This window comes from Carlito syrichta, unplaced genomic scaffold (genome assembly GCF_000164805.1).
Source record: "Carlito syrichta isolate Samal-C Ts95f unplaced genomic scaffold, Tarsius_syrichta-2.0.1 Scaffold226607, whole genome shotgun sequence".
NCBI lineage: Eukaryota > Metazoa > Chordata > Mammalia > Primates > Tarsiidae > Carlito > Carlito syrichta.
In genome coordinates this window covers 309,030-328,006 of record NW_007170703.1, presented here as the reverse complement: position 1 = coordinate 328,006, position 18,977 = coordinate 309,030, and the positions used below count along the sequence as shown (strand labels likewise).

Sequence of the window (18,977 nt, the reverse complement as noted above, 5' to 3'; positions counted from 1 at the left end):
CGGCGCTGCCCAGCCGCTAGCCCGGGAGGGCCGCGGCTGAGTGATGGGTGTGTCTGTGTGAGTCGCTCTCGGAAAAGGGCTGCGGCCGCTCGACGGGCTTTTCTTCTAGGCTTCTCTAGCCACCAAAGGTCGGGTACTGGCCCAGCCCCACCCTGACACCCCGTTCACAGCCCGCCACCGGCAGTCACCCACACAGGCCACGCAGATCCGCAGTATCGTCAGGCCCCTGCATCTGCTTAAACTTCCCCTCCCCAGATCCACGCCTCAACTTTCAACATCCACTTTAAGCTCCTGCCTCGGCGCCCTTCACATGCGACTCAGTCCTCCGTCTCCTGCTCTCAGCGTCCACCCTAACCCCAGCTCCCTCCACCCCCAAATCCCAGGCCAAGAAAGTCTTCAGATCTCAGCCTCAGACCCCAGTTTCTGAACTCAAACACACCCCCAAATCACCTCCTGCCTCCTTCCAGAACAGACCGAGAAGGGGGATCCAAGCCACTCTCCCTCATCCCCATCCTGATTCGGGTTGGAAAGGGAAGGTCCCCCGCCCCCACCCCTCAAAGGAGGGGGTTTCCCTTCTTAGCACCCAGCTCCCCCGGGGTGGGAGGGGGAGCAGTCATCATTACTTTGAACTGTGTCTGACACGCCTGTATAATAATCCTGAGGTGTCACTGAAAACCCAAATAAACTCCACTACGTTTTCATTCTGAATTCCTAATTTACTGTGAGATGCTCCACCCACCTTCCCTCTGCGACGCCAAAATGAGCTCCAGATTTGTAATTCTTCCTGTCAGACTAGTCCTTTCTTCAGACACAAACACAGCCAAGGAGGCTGGTACGTAGAACAGGGAACATTTTTCTGCAGAACCTCTTAAGGAAAAAGTTTTATTCTTTGTGTGATTTGTACATGAAATTAACTTAACCTTGACGGCAGGAGTCAGAACCAGCCTCTAGTAACAATTTGTGAATTACTTTGGCCACTAGGTGAACATTTTTCTCACCTGTTAAGACTTCCTTCTGGGAGCTGTCACGGGGCAGGGAGGAGGTGTTGGAGCTGGGATCTGAGGCCCGTTCTATTCTTCTGGCTAGGACATTTAGTTAAGCAAGTCAACTCACCGCTCTGAGCAGGCTCAGAGGTCCTTGCTCTCTGGACCTCCAGCAACCCCAAGCAGCAAGCTCTCCTCTTGCTCAGGCCAACTGATTCCAGAGAGACTGGCTCTGGAAGGCTCCAGGCCCAGTTTGCCCTCTCAGTTCCAGTTTCTTCGGTGGAAACCTGGTGGGCCTGTGACACCTGAAATTTCTAACTATCTTTTTGCTGCTCTATTTGCATGAGATAAGAGTTAATAAAGTTTTTTTTATGTATGAAATAATGAATGATTCCTCTCAGAAAGTTACCGTTTTTTCTCTGGCCATTAGCTTCCTCATCTCTAAAATGAAAGTAATAGTAAGTACCCCGTTTATAAATAAAAAAGATTGAATCACATGTCTTGGGCTCCTTAAATGACGCAATGTGTCTGGTACAGTGTCTGGAACATAGTAAATATTTAGTTAATGCCATTTCCTTTGCCCATCCCTTTCCAGCTTTGTATGATTCTAATCAGCATTTATGTTTCTTTAATCCAAGCCTTTGCCTTACAGAGTCTTAATAGTCTCAGTGTTAGCGTTTCTTCTATGACGCACCTTTGGTTACTTAACATTTTCCATGGAATTGAGCGTGTTCAATAGGAAACTGAGGAATAGGAAGGAGAATCCGGCTATTTGTAAGTTTTATCTTCCTGATATTAGTAGGAAATTTCCATGAGCCGTGGATCCATAAATAAACTACATTAGAATGGAACACTAAACTATAAAATCATAGTTCCTAAATTTTAAAGCATCTTCAAATTACCTGGGGAGCTTTCAATGATGTAGATTTCTGCATCTCTCTTGGTCCTAGAAGTCTGCTTCAGTTCATCTGGAGAAGATCCAGGAATCTGCATTTGTAATGAACACCTCAGGTGATTCTGCAAGTGGCAACAGGTCCACTTCAAAAGACACTAGTTTAGACACTGGTGTACTTCAAATTCAGTAAATAAAAATACATGAGCTTATTTAGCTTGTGAGAAAGGATGAGCAGTGGAAAGAAGCCTCTGGTTTTGAAGGCCTGCAGATCCTAGTTGGAATTCTGGCTCTGCCACTTTAAGATGTAGGTCTGTGAACACAGTTTGATCTCTCTGAGATTCAGCATCCCCAAGTGTGTAAAGTGGGATATTGTTGTGAGGTCTAATTGAGCTGTTGCACATAAGGAATCTATCATACATATTAATTCCTTTCACTGTCTCTGTAGGCCCCAAAAGGGCTACCTGTTGTTTACTCCAATGTCTTGATTTAAAATAGAAGAAACAGTTCCATAGCAAATTAGCTGCAGAGCTAGGACCATGAGATGCACTCCAGTGCCTTGTACCCTGCATAATGCTACCTCTCCATCTTTATGCTGAAGAAATTGCTTTCCTTTTGGATTATTTAGATGTTTTCTCCAAAATAGAGAGCAGAGGCTGCTAGTTGCCTAAACTATATCCATTCCTATATTCACTTTATAACAGAATCTTGATTTTCTTTGGGAAAACATTCACTGGGAGAAAAAAATTATATGTATATATACACTTCCCACGCTTTTTGCACATACTTATAGCCATGTGACAGAGTACTGACCAGTGAAATGTAAGCAGAAGTCTACTTTCCACAAGGTGGAGCTTGAAGGAAAGATTTTTTTTTCCCCATAAAAGAGACTCATCACATTTTTCTCACCTTCTTTCTGCCTGGAACACAGCTGAAATGCCTGAAGGTACAGCAGTCATCTTGCAAACATAAGAGTGATAGCCAAAACTAAGGTTAAAAAAGAGAAAAATAAAATCTGGGTCCTTGATAAATTTCTTGAGCAATCACACCAGCTCTTATTTCTTATTATATGAGAATAATAAACCTCCCCTTTTTTTAAACTTTAGAACATTTCAATTCTAGTCATTTCCCATCCTATCTATTGTTGTATATTTTATGTCTCTTTTTTTTTTTTTTTTTTTGTAGAGATGAGGTCTTGCCAAGTTGCCCAGTTGGGTCTCAAACCCACGGGCTCAGGCAATCCACTCACCTCAGCCTCCCAAAGGTGCGGGATTACAGGCTGAGCCACGAGCCCGGCTATCTTATTTTTTAACCTACAAGATATTATTGACTTATTACCATTATTAGCTCTTGCTGACTCTTAGTGCTCCTAACTGAATAACAAACCACCTCAAAATTTAGTGGCTTAGAATAATAACTATGTATTATTTTTCACGAGACTGTGGGTAGACTGGACCATTTTTCTGGTCTAGGCCAGTTTAAGCTGATTTCAGCTAAGCGCACATATGAATCTGCTGTCAGGTAAGAGGTCAACAGGGTGTTGAACAGGTCTATAATGACCTGGATCAGTTCCTCCATGTGGTTTTTCATCCTCCAGTGGGCTAGCCTGGGCTTGTTTACCCAACATCTCAGAGGTCCAAGATAATGAGTGAAGGTGTGAAAGATCACTTGAGTCTTCAGTTTAGAATTGATACCTCGGCGTTTCTGCTATCATCCCAACAGTTTGGGTATGAAGTGGGTTCAGCCCAGATTCAAAGTGTGGGGAAATAGACTCCATCCTTTAAAAGGAGCTGCAAAATCACATTGCAAAGAGGCATGAGTATCAACAGAAAATTAGTGTCCATTTTCACAAGCACTTGTTACCACTTCCTCTGATTTTTCTTTTTTACCTCTCAGACTTTCTATCTCAAACCACTTTCATTCTGTTTAAAGTATATCTTTTCAAATTTATTTTAATGAAAGTCTAAAAGTGGCAAACAATCTTAGTTTTTATTTGAGTGGAAATCATTTTATTTAATCCTCATTTTTTAAAAGTGTTTTCAGCTGCATGCAGTTGCTAAGCCTGTAATCCCAGCAATTTGGGAGGCTGAGGCAAGAGGATTGCCCGAGCCCAGGGGTTTGAGACCAGTCTGAGCAACTTGGTGAGATCTCGTCTCTACAATATATCATAAAAAAACTAACCAGGTATGGTGGCATGCATCTGTAGTTCCAGCTATTTGGAAGGCTGAGGTGAAGGATCACCTAAGCCCAGCAGGTCAAGGTTGCAATGGCCGTGAGTGTGCCACTGAACTCCAGCCTGGGCAACAAGAGACTTCAACTCAAAAAATAATAATAATAAAAATAAAATAAAACAAAAGTGTTTTCACAGACACAGAATTCTAGGTGTTGATAATTGTTTTCTCTCGACAATTGAAGATGTAGTTTCACTTGTTCCATTGTTGTTTACATGAAATCATATCATAGTCTAATGATTTCCCCTTTGTAAGTAATGTCTCTGCTCTCTGCTTTTTTTTTTTTTAATAGACTTTGTTTTTTAGAGCAGTTTTAGGTTCACAGCAAAAGTGAGTTGAAATTACAGAGAGTTCCCACATTCCTCCTGCCCCCACCCATACACAGCCCCCACTATGGAATCCTGTGCCAGAGTGATACATTTGTTATAATCAATGAACCTATAATGACACATCATTATCACCCAAGTCCACAGTTTGTATTTGAGTTCACTCTTCCCATCACAAATTCTATGGATTTTGAAAAATGTACAATAACATGTATCCACCATCGTAGTATCATGCAGAATATTTTTACTGCCCTACTCTCAATTACAAAGATATCCTCCTACATGTTCTTCTAGTTGTTTTATAGTTTTGACTTTTACATTTAAGGCTTGAAGCTATCTTGAATTAACTCTTATGTAAGGTGTGAGGTATGATTCAAAGTTCAGTTTTTTCTAAACTGACATTCAGTTCGGCTCTAACATGATTTGTTGATAAGATTTTCCTTTCCCCATTGAACTACATTGGATCCTTTGTAAAAATATATATGTAATTTGTATATTTGTGGGTCTATTTATAGACTCTCTTTTCTTTTTCATTGGCTTTCTTGTCTATATTAATAACAATATCATTATCTGGATTACTGAATTTTATGGTAAGTTTTAAAATCAGGTAGAGTAAATCCTCCAACTTTGTTCTTCTTCTTCAATACTGATTCGCCTATTCTAAGATGTTTATAGCTGCAAGTAAATTTTAGTGATAGATTGTCAATATCTCCAAAAAAGCCTGCTAGGATTGAAATTCGTTTGAACTATAAATTAATTTGAGGAAAACTGACACTTTAACAATATTGAGTATTCTTATCCATGAGCATGGTATATCGTGATCGATTCAGATTTCATTTCAACAATGTTTTGTAGTTTTTATTGGTAAGATTATTTCATAACATTTGTTAAATTTATTTCTAGGTCAGGTTTATCAAAGATTTGCCTTTATTTTTGCCAGCTGAACCACTACCAAAATCTGATTGTTCTAAACTAGATTATATAATTGGCTTTAGTTTTTTATTTGCTTATTGTTTGGAGCACACAGGTAATATAAATTTGGGCTTCAAACTACATGAAGAACAGTTTGTGTTTCCAAATTCTCAGTGATGACATCATTTTCTTTTATTGCTCAGTCCCAGTTTCTTACAACCTCTTGGTGGTTGATGAAGTTAGTAGTTATTTCTAGTTCACCCTTTCAGTAAGACTTTGGAAGCCTTATTTTTCACATCTTTATGGCAGAAGTGTCGAGGGGCCTCAGATGGCCCCTGATCTTTGTCTTCCATTTCCTGTGCCCTGTGAGAACAGACAACAGAAGCTCAAGTTCATCTGGTTCAATAAATGCCCTCAGAACAACAGCCAGTTGCAGTGTTCCTGAGTTCCTTCTTTCACTTAGTACTTTGATCTGATAATCTCTTACTTTCTTGCCAGCTCATAAATGCAATTAGGAAGATATATTTCCCCTGCATTTTTAGTTTTTGCCTTTGGAAGGGTCAATCAACCAATCACCAGGAACAAAATGACTACTACCTGACCACAGCCATTACACAGACAAACTTAAAAACAACCACCAGGTTCTCTGTTATAGCAGAACACAATTGTTACTGGCATAGGTATCGAAGAAGATTTAAACGAAAGCTATTTTGCCAATACAGTAAAAGAGAAATTTAGCTTCTGGCATTGTCTCTGAGGTTTCTCTAACATTAAAAATATGTTCACAGGCTGTCTATTCCCACCCCCGTCTTTCAAGCTGGTTTCCCCAAATGCTTAGGTTACTTTAGGAAAATGTTTTGTTTTCTTTTGTTTTGTGTTTTGTATTGTTTTGTTTTTACTTAGACTTTTGTTGTGAATATCTAATTTTCAACATACTATGGATTAAGAATTTGACCTGTGGATAAATACTTTTATTTTGTTTACTTGCTTTGGGAAACTTATTTATTTCTCAATTTATGATTAATTTTATAAACATCCTATGGCTACTGGAAAATAGAAGTTGAATCTGTTTTCTGTGCACATGAATTTGTGTGTGTGTGTGTATTTCTAATTCTAATTTATATCTAACAATTCTAATTTCTAATTTATGTGTAAGTGTGTAAATATGTATATTTAATCCTAGCAGTTAATCCTTGCTTATTTTTTGACTGCTTGATCTGCCAAAAACAGAAAGAGGTACAGCACCTCTCTCTACTTCCCTCTGCTTTCTCTCTTTCCTCAAAGACACATCCCCTGGCCTTCACTACCTTCCCTACTTCTTCAGAGAACTAGAATGGGATTCGGACTTCCTGGCCCCTCTGAGTGAGGCCAGGGAGCTAACTGGCTTGAAAATCTTCTCTCTGACCCTGAGAGGCAGTCCCTTACAGCTACAGGCCACAGCTCTGTTTGCAGTAGGTCTCAGCACCAATCCTGTCCTCAGATACCTGGACTTTTAGCAGTCTCTGCCTGCCTCCCTGAGACACAGCTGTCACCAGCCTTCTGTCTTATATCCACAGTTAGGCTGCTGTGTTGGTACCTTATGTTGTCCACAGTTCTTCCAAGTGTGCCCCAACTTCCCTCTTACCATTCCACCTTCCAAAACTAGAATCTCAGGCCCAAGCCTTGCACAGTGGGGAAGATTGAACAGCGGGGAAGATTTTGCTCCATATAGACCAATCTTCCTTGTGGTGTAGTAGCCTCTCTGCTTTTTAAGTGCCCACTGTTGGCTCTCTTGTTGTCTGTGGAAACATCTTGCTTCCTTGTTAGAGTTCCAGAGCTGACGGTCTACTTGTCATCTGTCACTCTGCCCTTGTTTGCCTCCTGCCTGACTGGGCGCATTGCCTCACTATTGTCCTGTACTCTTCCTCCCTGTGGGGCTACCCTATCCAGTTGCATTGTCTCCGGGAGAGCCTGCCTTTTCCCCTGGTCAATCAGGAAGATTCCCTTGTGGTCAAGACAAATTGAGGGTTTTCAATAGGTTGCCACTACCCCTTCCTCCTGGCTCAAATTTCTCTTTCATCACATTCTGAAAAAGTACAAAGAAAGATAGAAAAAAGAAAAAAACAAAAACAAGGTCATAAGACATGGAGCACATGCCCATGTGACCCCTTTGTAGGAGGCCTGCACAAGTTTAATTTTACAAACACACACACACACACAAACACTCACATACATATTTAAAACAATACATCCAAACAGCAGTGCTCACATTTGATGAGATAATTCAACAGAAGCACAGTAGCACTACAGAGAGTTTACTACGACTCTATTTGGCAACTCTAGCAGTCAAAAAGTAGTCAAGGGTTACTACCAAGATTAAGTGCACACATGCATATACACATTCTCACACACAAATTCACATGCACAAGAAACAGTCCTCTTCTGTTTCCCATTGTCTATGGAGCACTTCAAAATTGATCATAAATTAAGAAACCTCAAGAAATCCCTCAGAAGCAGAGACAATAGAGGATGAATCCTTTGTCCCTAGTGTATTTAAAGTTGGACATCCCGCTGGGCACAGTGGCTTATGCCAGTAATCCCAGCACTTTGGGAGGCCAACGCAGGAGGCTCACTTGAGGTCAGGGGTTCAAGACCTGCGTGGGCAACATAGCAAGACTTCATCTCTACAAAAATATCAAAACAATTAGCCAGGCATGGTGGCATGAGCCAGTAGTCTCAGCAGCTCAGGAGGCTGAGGCAGAAGGATTGCCTGAACCCAGGAGGTCGAGACTGCATGTCATTGCACTCCAGCCTGTGTGGCAGAGTGAGATGCCAACTATAAACAAACAAACAAACAAATAAATAAATTGGCTATCCATAGTAAAAATTCAAATGGAAACAAATACAACAAAATATTCAAAAGCACTAAAGAAAATTCCTAAAGTAAACCAAGCATTTGGAGAAATCAATCAAAAAAGGGAGAAAGAAAGAGAACGTCTATGAACATATTCTTGAATTTGAGAAGTGGAGATAACATCAAAAACATCAGTTTTGTTTGAATAGCTTTCCTCAAAAGCTATTCAAACAAATAGCTTTTGTGTGAAATCCTTCAATACTTATAAGAGTTTAGACTATTTTTTGCTGTAACAAAAACTAGACAGTGACTTTTAAGTTTGTGTAATGGGAGAAGGTGAATGGAAAAGTGGGCAGGTGATGAAAAGTGGAAGTTCTAGAGAAATCCAAGTGTTTCCAGCAGTTCGGTATCAGGAAAACACTCAAAGGTAAACAGGTTTCCCACCTCCCGCAGTGCAGCTTTCTCCACTGAAATCCAGTAGGCACCAGCCTTTCATTAATCCTTCCTGCCTAACAGCGGAGGCCTGTAAGAATGCTCTAGGTCATATAGGACCACCAACTTATCTCCTGGGATGGTCTTCTCAGAGGAAATGGGAGACCCAGAAAGCAGTTACATTGCATAACTGGAAAACCCAGGAAGAAGGAAGATAATCTCTGCAGGCTTGAAATTCTCTGCCCTTGAGTTTGTGTGCCCCGTGTTTCTAGTTCTATCTGAATATTCCACTTTTTAAGCCAAATCAACAGAATCTAAGCAGCAGCTGTGGCCCCAAACAGATTGAAAATTCCCAGTAGACTTGAGCAAAGTTTTCCTTTGGGCATCTCAGCATTCCCGAGTACCAAATGGATGTTAAGAACAGTCACACCCCCACCCAATGAAAGGATCTTAAATTTGATGCTATTACACAAGGGCAGGCTGTTTGTTCTGAGCTCTGAGGCAGGAGACCTGACTTCTAATATGGTCTCTGCCACTAATTTGCAGTATGACTCTTCTCTGAAGCTGTTTCCTATCTGTAGAAAGTATAGGTAGAGATTTGGGAAGAATAAAGGGAGAGTTAAACCTGCTTTCTAAAATCTGTATTTCCTACGTCCAGCATCAAAGATGAGGAAAGTGATTTTCTGAATCATTAGGATTCTGAATCATTAGGATTCTTTGGATTACAAGAGAAAAGAGCCTGACTCAAAGAGCAAAACAGAAAAAAAAAAAAAAAAGATGTGCTGGTCATTACAGAAAAGGACAAGGGCAGATGATGTCACGGTCTCTCTCACACTCTCATCTCAGCCCTTCTCTGTGTTGGCCTTGCTCTCTCCTTCAGACATCTTCTTGCATGGATTATGGATTCGAGGGAAAGGCCAAAGTGCTTCAGACTCACCCCAGCTGGGGAACGCAGAGAAAGTGACCTTCTCTTGCCAGACATTCTTAGGCAAAACCCCAGAGATAGACTCTGGTTGACCCAGTTAGGGCCAGGTGCCCATCCTTTGGGTCAGGGTTGCTCACCAGAAGAACAATTGGCCTTTCAAGTAGGACAATTATTTATGATAAGGCATTGCTAATGTCTGGCACTCCTGGCCACTAAATGCCAGACATGCTCCGCAATCCTTATGACAACAACAAAGACAAAACTGCCCCCCTACATTTTCAGCACCAGGGGTGTGGGATACAGTACCACCTTATGCTGAGAACACTGCCTTGGATCAATCACTGAAGCCTGGGTCTTGGGGCAATGTGATTGGCTGAAACTGGATCCAATCTCTCCTGTGGTGGCTAGGGTAGATGTGCCACTGTGTTTGGCTATCCCAGCAGACTCATACGGCATGGGTGGTTGAGGAGGAGTCATTTCTCATAGGAACTATCACCAGAAGGGATGCCACACAAAGACCAACAGCTGGTGACAGCCCCATTCCTGGGGAAAAGTGAGTGCTGCCACAGAAGAGAATGACCACCCTCCCCTCACCAGCCCTCCCTCCCTGCCTCAGTCACCCCACATCCTAAAGCCCAAAACTAGATCCAAACCAACCCCCAATTCTGTGGCATTTGAAGCCCTCCTGATGTTTTGTTTTTGACCCCTCCACGTGCTCCCTGGACTATAATCTCTAAGAGGGTCAAGGCTCCCTATGTCCCAGTGCACAGCACTGGTAGTCAGCAGAAATTTGCTGGACTGAACAAGAGCCAGAAAGGTGCCTCTGTGAACTCATCATACCCAGGGCAAGTGCCATTTTCCACATGTGAGCCCACGAGAACTAGTGTGCGTGGTGTTTCCAGGAAAGAGCAGAAAGGCCAAGAGCCCCAGCCATCTTCGGGTTCTGAGAAAAAGGGAAGGAAGGGTTGTTTTCTTGAAGAACTCTGGTGTCTTCAAGGTGCCACAGCTGAGCTGATGTGAACTGATGAGGACGTGGCTATAGGAGCTAGACTCTGGGAAACATCTCATGTGAGCCAAAGACAAAGGTCAAAATGCATTTTTAAGGGAGATTTCAGAAAGCCTGAGCATTGACTGAGCACTGCTCAGGTGGGAAGTCCACGCCAGCATCCTCAACTCTGCCTCCTGAATTCACATACCAACCTCTCAAAGTACAGTTCTTGACTCGTCCTTCAGAACCCTGAATGTAACACCTTCCTCATTTACAGAAAAAAGTAGAGACAACTAGGTGCTTTCCAAAGGAACTGCAAAGATGAGGAAAATGAAAGAAGAAAATACTGGAAGTCCGTCAACCTTATAGAATGTGTGTCTGAGCTTCTGGTAGGTTCTGCTCCATGCCCAATTTTAGAGTTACCTTTACAGATGATTCTATATTGTTTCTGAGGCCTCCAAGTTCTAACAGAAAGCCAGTGTAGGGTCAGGCTCCCTGACTGTACCACTTTCTCTCTCCTAGCCCTCACAAGTAGGGTTGGGTAGAATGGGCAGGTGTCTTGAGGAACTGAACTAAATAAAGCAGGAGATCTTTCCACTCATCCTTTCTTCCTTGCTCCCTCAAACATTCCCAGACCAGCTGTTTTTGGCCCAGCTCTGCTCTTTTATTTCCAGGAGCCCACAGTGTAGTGAGGGAGATGGCTGCTTATAATTCATTACTCACCTGATATAGAAACTTCAGTATAGTTGGCCATTTCCTAGCCCTCCCATCATCATGTTTCATCAAAAGAAATAACAGTATCATACACCCCCAACAAAACACCAAAAAAGTCATTTAAGTATTTATTGAAAAGAAAAAATGTTAATGATACCGGAGAGTGCATTTAAATCTTCTCCCAAAATGTACTAAATGTGACCTGTGCCACCATACTCTTTCCTGGATGTGTTCTTTCCTTCAGAGACACCCTCTTTGTTGAACTCTTCCATTCACTGAAAGAAAACAGTTTATGATGCCTCTTAAAGAAAGCACACTCACATTTGCCTTTTATTTCTGAATATCTCTATTGGCCTACTCCCAGCAGAGAAAGAAAAATGTCCTAATAACATATTCTAAAGGTTTGCTTACATTAAAAAATATGTTCAGTAAGTCTCTCTCCACTCCTCCCACTGCCCAGAGCTCTATCACAAAAGTCCTAGGAATCTGGCTGGAGAATGTAGACCAGGTCTTGGCCAGAGAAGAGCAGGAGGAAGACCGTTCCTATGTGTGGCCACCACGGTGCAATAGGACAAGCATGGTGGTATCTTTCTTCTCTCCAACTGCTCTTTCCTCTGTCTATCCCAGGTTCTGCCCCAGGTCTTCTCCCTTTGGCTTAGATCTCCTCCTGGACAGTCTCAAATGCACCCCTGGTTTCTCCTGGCATGGATGTGCTGATGACTTCAAATGTGTTTCCCTAGGAGTTCAACCTCCTAAAAGCCCAAGTCTTTTCAATATGTAAACTACTTCTTGAGGGAACCCAGAGCTTAAGAGAGACCTGCGGTCACCTACAAAGCTCTCTTCAGGACAGCAAAACCATGACTTTTATAAGTAGGATATTGATTATGTCACTTAGCAATTACCCTGTGTCTTATTTGTTTGTTTTTTGGTCTCTCCTTCTCCCTCCCCAGCAAGTTCTGGTCTGGGGTAGGAATGGGGGTGGAGTGAACAGTGAATAGTCTTTTTTGTGTTTCAGACCAGAATGGGCCTCTCCAAAGCATGCCTTTGTAGGGTTTCCAGGCCCATCAAAGGATTTGGTTGGAATTCCTGGAAGATGGATCCCTGGCTGAATTGGGTCATGTGTCCCCCTCAACAATGGCCAGGGAATGGCATGGCTGGGTTGGTGGAGACCTAGGATTACTCTCCACTTCTAAACCAATCATGGTAGCAACTGACTTGAAATTATGATAACTGGTTTAGTCTCAAATGCACCCCATGAATGGCCACTCCTAAAGCCTATCCAAACCACAAGGCTATCCTACTGTAGGAATAGATGGAATAGGTGGTAGGTGAGTAAGTAGCCAATGTCCCTGGCAAGGTTCCTCTTGAGCAGTGGCTTGAAAACATTTTTTGAACATGACTTAAATACATTTTATGTTGTGACCCAGGACACACACACACACACACACACACACACACACACTACTAAAACAAAGTTTCCACAAAATAACTTTTATCCTCGGCTACTTTGCTACTGGGAACACATTCTCATATTTTTGTAATCCTGGATGCCTGACAAGGTAATGCCCAATTCTATTTCATTTTTTAAAAATCCTGATCTGATCCCACTAAACTGACTTTACAACACATTAATGGGTCATGACCCACAGTTTAAAAAATACCATTCTTAAGGTTTGCGCAAACTGCTTGCATTGTTGAAATGGTTGTTAAGACAAGGCATAAATTCTCCAGGAATGTGAGAGAGAAGTGCGTAAGGAAATGGAAGTGAGGTTAATGATGGGTCATAAAGGGTATGGGTGGGGAGTGCTTGTCAAGAGTGACTCAGGAGGAAGGTCCAGAGCGAAGAGATTTTTGAACTCCAAAATGGGATTCCAGGTACAAGTAAGGCAGTCACTAGTACTTTTCCCCAACAGATCAAATCTGTGACTACAAATTTTTGCTGGAGTGGCAGCAGGGACAGGCAATACAGCTTGGCACCCCCAAGAAACCGTGTTTCCATGATTTTTGTTCCCCAGAGCCCAACTCCTATCTCTGACCAGACTTCTTCAAACCTTTGGAAATAATGTTGAGCAGGGCCAGATGTGGTGGCTCACGCCTGTAATCCTTGCACTTTAGGAGACAGAGGTGAGAGGGTTGCTTGAGCCAGGAGTTCGAGGCCAACCTGGGCAACAGAGCGAGATCTCGTCTCTACAACAAATCATAAAATTACCCGAATGTGGTGGCATGTGCCTATAGTCTCAGCTACTCAGGCAGCTGAGGCAGAAGGATTGTCAGGAGGTCGAGACTTTGGTGAGTCGTGATCATGCCACTGCACTCCAGCCCGGGTGACAGAGTGAGATTCCAACAAGCAAACAAAAAGATGAGCAGGCAGATCCTTTTCAGTCATTCTAAAATCAGACCAGCTCAAGGACTTACTGTGTGTAGGACTCTGCACACATGTAAATGGAGAGTGGTAGTGGTGGTGGTGGTGAGAATAAGTAAGTCATTTACCCATTTAATTAAAGTTAAATGACATACACAAGTAAATAATATATTTTCAGAAATATTCATATGATAAAGACAAAATTCAGAAAAGCTATTGGGGTTAAGGGAGAAAGAGATACAGGGAAGGGGTCCCAAGTCACCTTGAACAGTAACGGTAACAGTCTATTTCCTAATCTAAATGGTGGATGCATGGCTGGTTGTTTCTGTATTCACTAAACATTAAAGATGCGTTGTATGCATACATATACACATGCACACATCTATTGGTATGTAGGACAAAAATTATATAATCAGTCATGGACTCCATGCTTAATGAGCTCACAGACTCAGGTGGGAGACAGACACAATCACAACTAATATATTACAGAATGAGGTCATAAGAAATATAAAGAGGTAAATCATTCTGACTTGTTACATAACCTTGGGTAAGTCATTTCATTTATTAAAACCCCATACTTCTGATACATTATATATAGAGACACAAAAACATTATATGTATGTTACAGACGTATATAATATACAATATGCATACATATGTGTATATATATATATATATATAATAGGTTTATTGTGAGAATCATCTGACATGTAATACTTGAGAAAATGCCTGGCAAACTTGACAAAAGCCTGAAACACTAAAAAAATGTGAGAAAATATTATCCCTTTGGGCATCTTTGCAACTCTCGATTTCTTCCATGAAACTGCTATCCTACACAGTTTTGTGCTCAGGGGGCAGTCTGTAGCAAGCAGGTTGTACGTGACTAAACTATTCTTAATCTAACATATTCTTTGTCTAGCACAATGAGGGATAGAAATAAAGAAGATACTGGTTATTACTGAATAGCTTGTGATTGTCAGATTAAATGAAAACAAAGAGCTTACAAAGACCCATGGGATGGCCAGGCTAGAGGGTCTAGGAGTCTGAATCTGTGGGCTATTTGTGGAGGGGTTAGTACTGAGAGAAAAGTACAATGCTCCACCCTTCCTGGAGGCTATTTTGGTCCAGTTAGCAGGCCCTCACCACCATCATCACCCTGGGCCCTGGCAGGTGCTGGTCCTGTTAGTGCTCTGGCCTAAACATGGACACAAGTCCCTTCTCCCAGTTCTCACCAGCCCAAGAGTAAAAAGCATAGGAACATGTCGACTTCTGATACTGCCAGAGTGGCTCTCTTTCAAGATTACCAGACCCTGTTCGTTCCCCTCTGCTATATGAGACACCTAAAGACAGCCCAAACAGTCAGCACAGCTTTGCAAGCTCCTTACTCAAGGTCTTGGTTTTCTGACTTCTTGCCATTTCCATGACAGAGGTTCTACCTTAAGTTCTTGGAGGTTTGTTCTCAGGAATAAGGTGAGAATTTACTATTAAGACTTAGGAATCCAGGGCTGGGATGGTGGCTTACACCTGTAATACCAACACTTTGGGAGTTTAAGACCAGCCTGGACAATATAGCAAAACTTCATATCTACCAATAATAGTAATAATAATTAGCCAGGCATACTGGTGCACACCTGTAGTCCAAGCTACTCAGGATGCTGAGGTGGAAGGATTGTCTGAGTCCAGCAATCTGGGTGACAGAGTGAAACTCCTACTCAAAAAATAAAAATAAAAATTCTTAGGAGGTCCAGGTCCAAGGACCTTGCAGACACATTGACTCCTGAAAATAGGCTTCAAAGATTCTCCCTCTTGGGATAGACTATGCTCCAGGGACCAGGAGAGACCGAGTCTCAGGTGAGCAGCTGGCACACTTAAATGGAGTAATTTGAGGAGAGTTTATTAAAGGGATTATTTTCAAAAAGGATGGTGGGATATGGAGAAACGACAAGGGAAAATGCAGAGCCCCAGAGGGCTCATCAAAGCACTAGTACGAGCAGGTGTTGTTACCTGCTCAGGCTGAAGTGGGAGGGGGAACAGCTACTGGTACCTGGAGAGAAAATCCTGTGAAGGGAAAACCACTTGACAGGAGCTGAGGTTTCTAATGGAGGGATGCAGTCCAACCCTGGGAGAGCCCATAGGGAGGGAACTGGGCAATAAGTTCCCATACCTCCGTCTCTTCCCTCCTGCCAGTTGACTGAACCCACCTGGAAGCCAAAGGACCAAGGAACTCGCTGTTATTCAGGCAGGTCAGATTGCAGGGCACAGAGCAAGGAGGATGTGGAGTATCAAATGGCTCACATAGTCTTGCTGTGATGAGGGTCTACAGGTGCCAGACTTGAGCAGCACAGTCCAGCTGTCAGAATGGGGGAAACCAAGAGGGTACCAGAGATGGCCAAAACATGATCTGGAAGTGTCCTCCATAAGACCAACTTCAAAACACAGGAATTCAAAGACCAAAAGAGTCACTGAAGGGTGAGAGGACTATGAACCAAGGCACAATCTTGATGGCTGAATTCAGTGCCCAGGATGAAGCCACATCTTTGTAAAGATATTTTTGGTATGCAAGAATCAAATTCATTTAGCAATTTCACTTGCAGCACCAGGCTGAAATTTCCCATCAACTGCTTTCAAGGACATTTAGAAGCAAATTTGTAGTAGACACTCCATTATTTACTTTATTAAGCATCCTTGAATGACTTAATGGAAAGATCCTTATGCAATGATTTAAAAGACCTCAGCATCAGACTTCAAACTGCCACTCACTCATCAGGTCTTTAAAGTCACTCCATTCTCCTCTCTAGGCCTCAGTTTCCTTCTCTGTAGTGTGAGAGGGTTGGCTATGACCTCAAGATCCCTTCTGCTTCTGGCATGCTAAGATTCTGATAGACACTATGATCAGAGCAAGTCATGACATTTTAGCTCAGCCAACTTGACAGTCACTATGTCATCCCATTTTTGTAAACTGCAATATGGTTTCTTTAAAATCTTTCTTTAAAATTACTCTATTTCTCTGATGCAGCAAAGAAGCAAGAGAAAATAATTGCTTTCCAGTGGACGCATGCCCATGAAAACAAACTCAAGTGTACTGCTACTAAAAAGAATCTGTCTGCCACACTTCCTATTTATTTGGCTTTGGAGAGTTGGACAGAGCAGAACTGAGGAAGGCATGATGCACCGCACTGAGTCATCACCTGACGCAGCTCCCTTCCCCAAAGCCTCCAAGGGCCCTGCTGGCAAAGGTGTTGTGGCCTGCTCTCTTTACTTCCCCTCTTGGTACATTTCTCCACAAAGAAAGACATTTACGCTCACTTCCTCATTACAATTCCTGTCCACCAAGTTCACTTCTTGTTTAAATTAAGACAGGAAACAAAAACAAGCCTCTGAATGCTCGCTCTCTCTTTGAATCCTGGCATTAAATCGAACTCACCCTAAGAGGAATCTGTTTGTTGCCTTTGCCTGCACGGCTTCTCTCTCCTTTCTTAACAGGATGACTGTCCTCCCCTTCTTCCTTTAGAGACCTGCTCCTCCCCTACTCCAATCACACAGTTGGTTGGATGGTTCTGGCAGGACTGCCCATCATAGATTCTTCATACTTTCTGATTCTGGCATGCTAAGATCCTGTTAGACACTGTGGTCAGAACAGAGACGATGACATGACCTAGGCCTGACCATCTCCTAGCCACCAAGATTGAAAGAGGAAACTGACAAAAGCTGGGCCAGTGGGCCTGGGATTTATGTCCTGCAAAACGGGGAGGGGAGAGAAGCCCTCTTATTGCTTTAACAGAGCTGAGCTAAGTAAGATCAGCCTGGAGCTTATGCCCTACCTTGCCAGGATAAAGCCTTATGAAGTAAGAGAAAATAAGGCCCAAGCACAGAGAAAAGCTGAGACCAGTGATGGAGAGAAAAGGATAAGAGAGGGGTGGAGAAAGACTTGACAGTATGATTTGCTTATCTGGACACTGTGATACGGAAGACAGACTCACCCTTTTTACAAGAGCCAATAACTCTCCTTTTTTAATTAAGTGAATTTTACTTGGATTTCTGTCACTTAACTAACGAAGTCTGAATAATACAGAAACTGATATCTGCACATGAGTACTTTATGTAATGGATGCTAAAACATAGAGCTGGCAGAGGCAAGGTAATAAGGAGCTGCTTCAAGAAGTCTAAGGTCAAAAGATGTCAGGATGTTGGATAGGTTTGGTAGGATGTTTCTTATGCCCTCTAATGAGGCACTGCCCAAAAGAATGTTTCCATCAAAGCTGGGGTCTTTGAAAGCAGAAGGAGCAGCAGGCAGGTAAAAGAGGCTCCTTCTACTGGCAGCAAGTCTCCAAGACCACACAGAGTTGGATGTTCTTTTCCTTAACGAACTGCAAAAGCAAATTCTGTGGCAGGGAAGGGGGATGCTTGGGGGAGCTGGAGTAAAGAGGGACACCTCATCTTGAAGCAACATGGACCAGAACACAGCCCAGGCCTGTGTTCATCACTGAGACCTTCCTCATTGCCTGGAGCTTCAAGGCAACTGAGGCCAGGAAGGTGAGGCCCTGGAAAATGGACACTCCTCTAGGCCTGTGCTGAAGAGCAGAAATTCTTTCAGTAGGGGGTCAGCTTACTGCCACTCACTGGACTTCTCCCAAGTTCCCCAAGGGGTAGGACCCATAGAAGGGCAGAAGGAACTTGCTCCCCTGCCAGCAAGGTGAGTCCTTGCTGTCTCTCTCCAGAAGGATGGGATATAGGTTCTTAGCTGATGACAACCAGAATTGCTTCCCCTTTCCTCCTTTTGAAATTTGCGAACATATACAGATGCTCCTTGACATATACCAAGGTTGCATCCCAGTACACCCATTTTAAGTTGAACCTATCATAAGCCAAAAATGCATTTAATACACCTAACCTACCAAGTACCATAGCTTAGCCTAGCCTAACTTAAACATGCTCAGGACACTTGGGCAAAATCGTCTAACACAAAGCTTTTTTATAATAAAATGTGGAATATCTCATGGTTGTGTACTTTTTTTTGAGAAAGTTGTTTTTTTTTTTTTAAGATGTGGAGTACAATTCAGGGTTAGGTATACAAATGTTCATTATGCAGGTACCCTTGTTGATGAGGAGTGCCCCACCCAACAGATTTCTACTACTGCCAATCCTGCCTCCCCCACCCACCATGGCAGTTTTTCACTACTGCCAATCCTTTTCTTACCGTATTATGATAATTTTCAAGGTCCACTTTTGAGTGAGAACAGGTGATACTTGGTTCTTTGTTTCTGATTGTGTGCTCTCTGCTTGGCTGACTGGGAGTTGCAGCTACCACTGTTGCCCAGCACCTCAAGGAAGTATTGTACTACATATCGTGCTAGCCTGGGAAAAGATCAAAACTCAAAA

The 18,977-nt window shown here is 42.6% G+C and overlaps 1 protein-coding gene across 1 annotated transcript in view; it reads right to left on the bottom strand.

Annotated features, from left to right (window-relative positions):
- TGFBR1 (transforming growth factor beta receptor 1) overlaps positions 1-802 on the bottom strand; it is a 49,972-nt gene extending 49,170 nt beyond the window's left edge. Inside the window, exon 1 of the mRNA XM_021709430.1 lies at positions 740-802. The gene's annotated coding sequence lies outside the window, so the exon portion shown is untranslated. The remainder of the gene's footprint in view (positions 1-739) is intronic.
- Between the last annotated feature and the right edge of the window lie 18,175 nt (positions 803-18,977).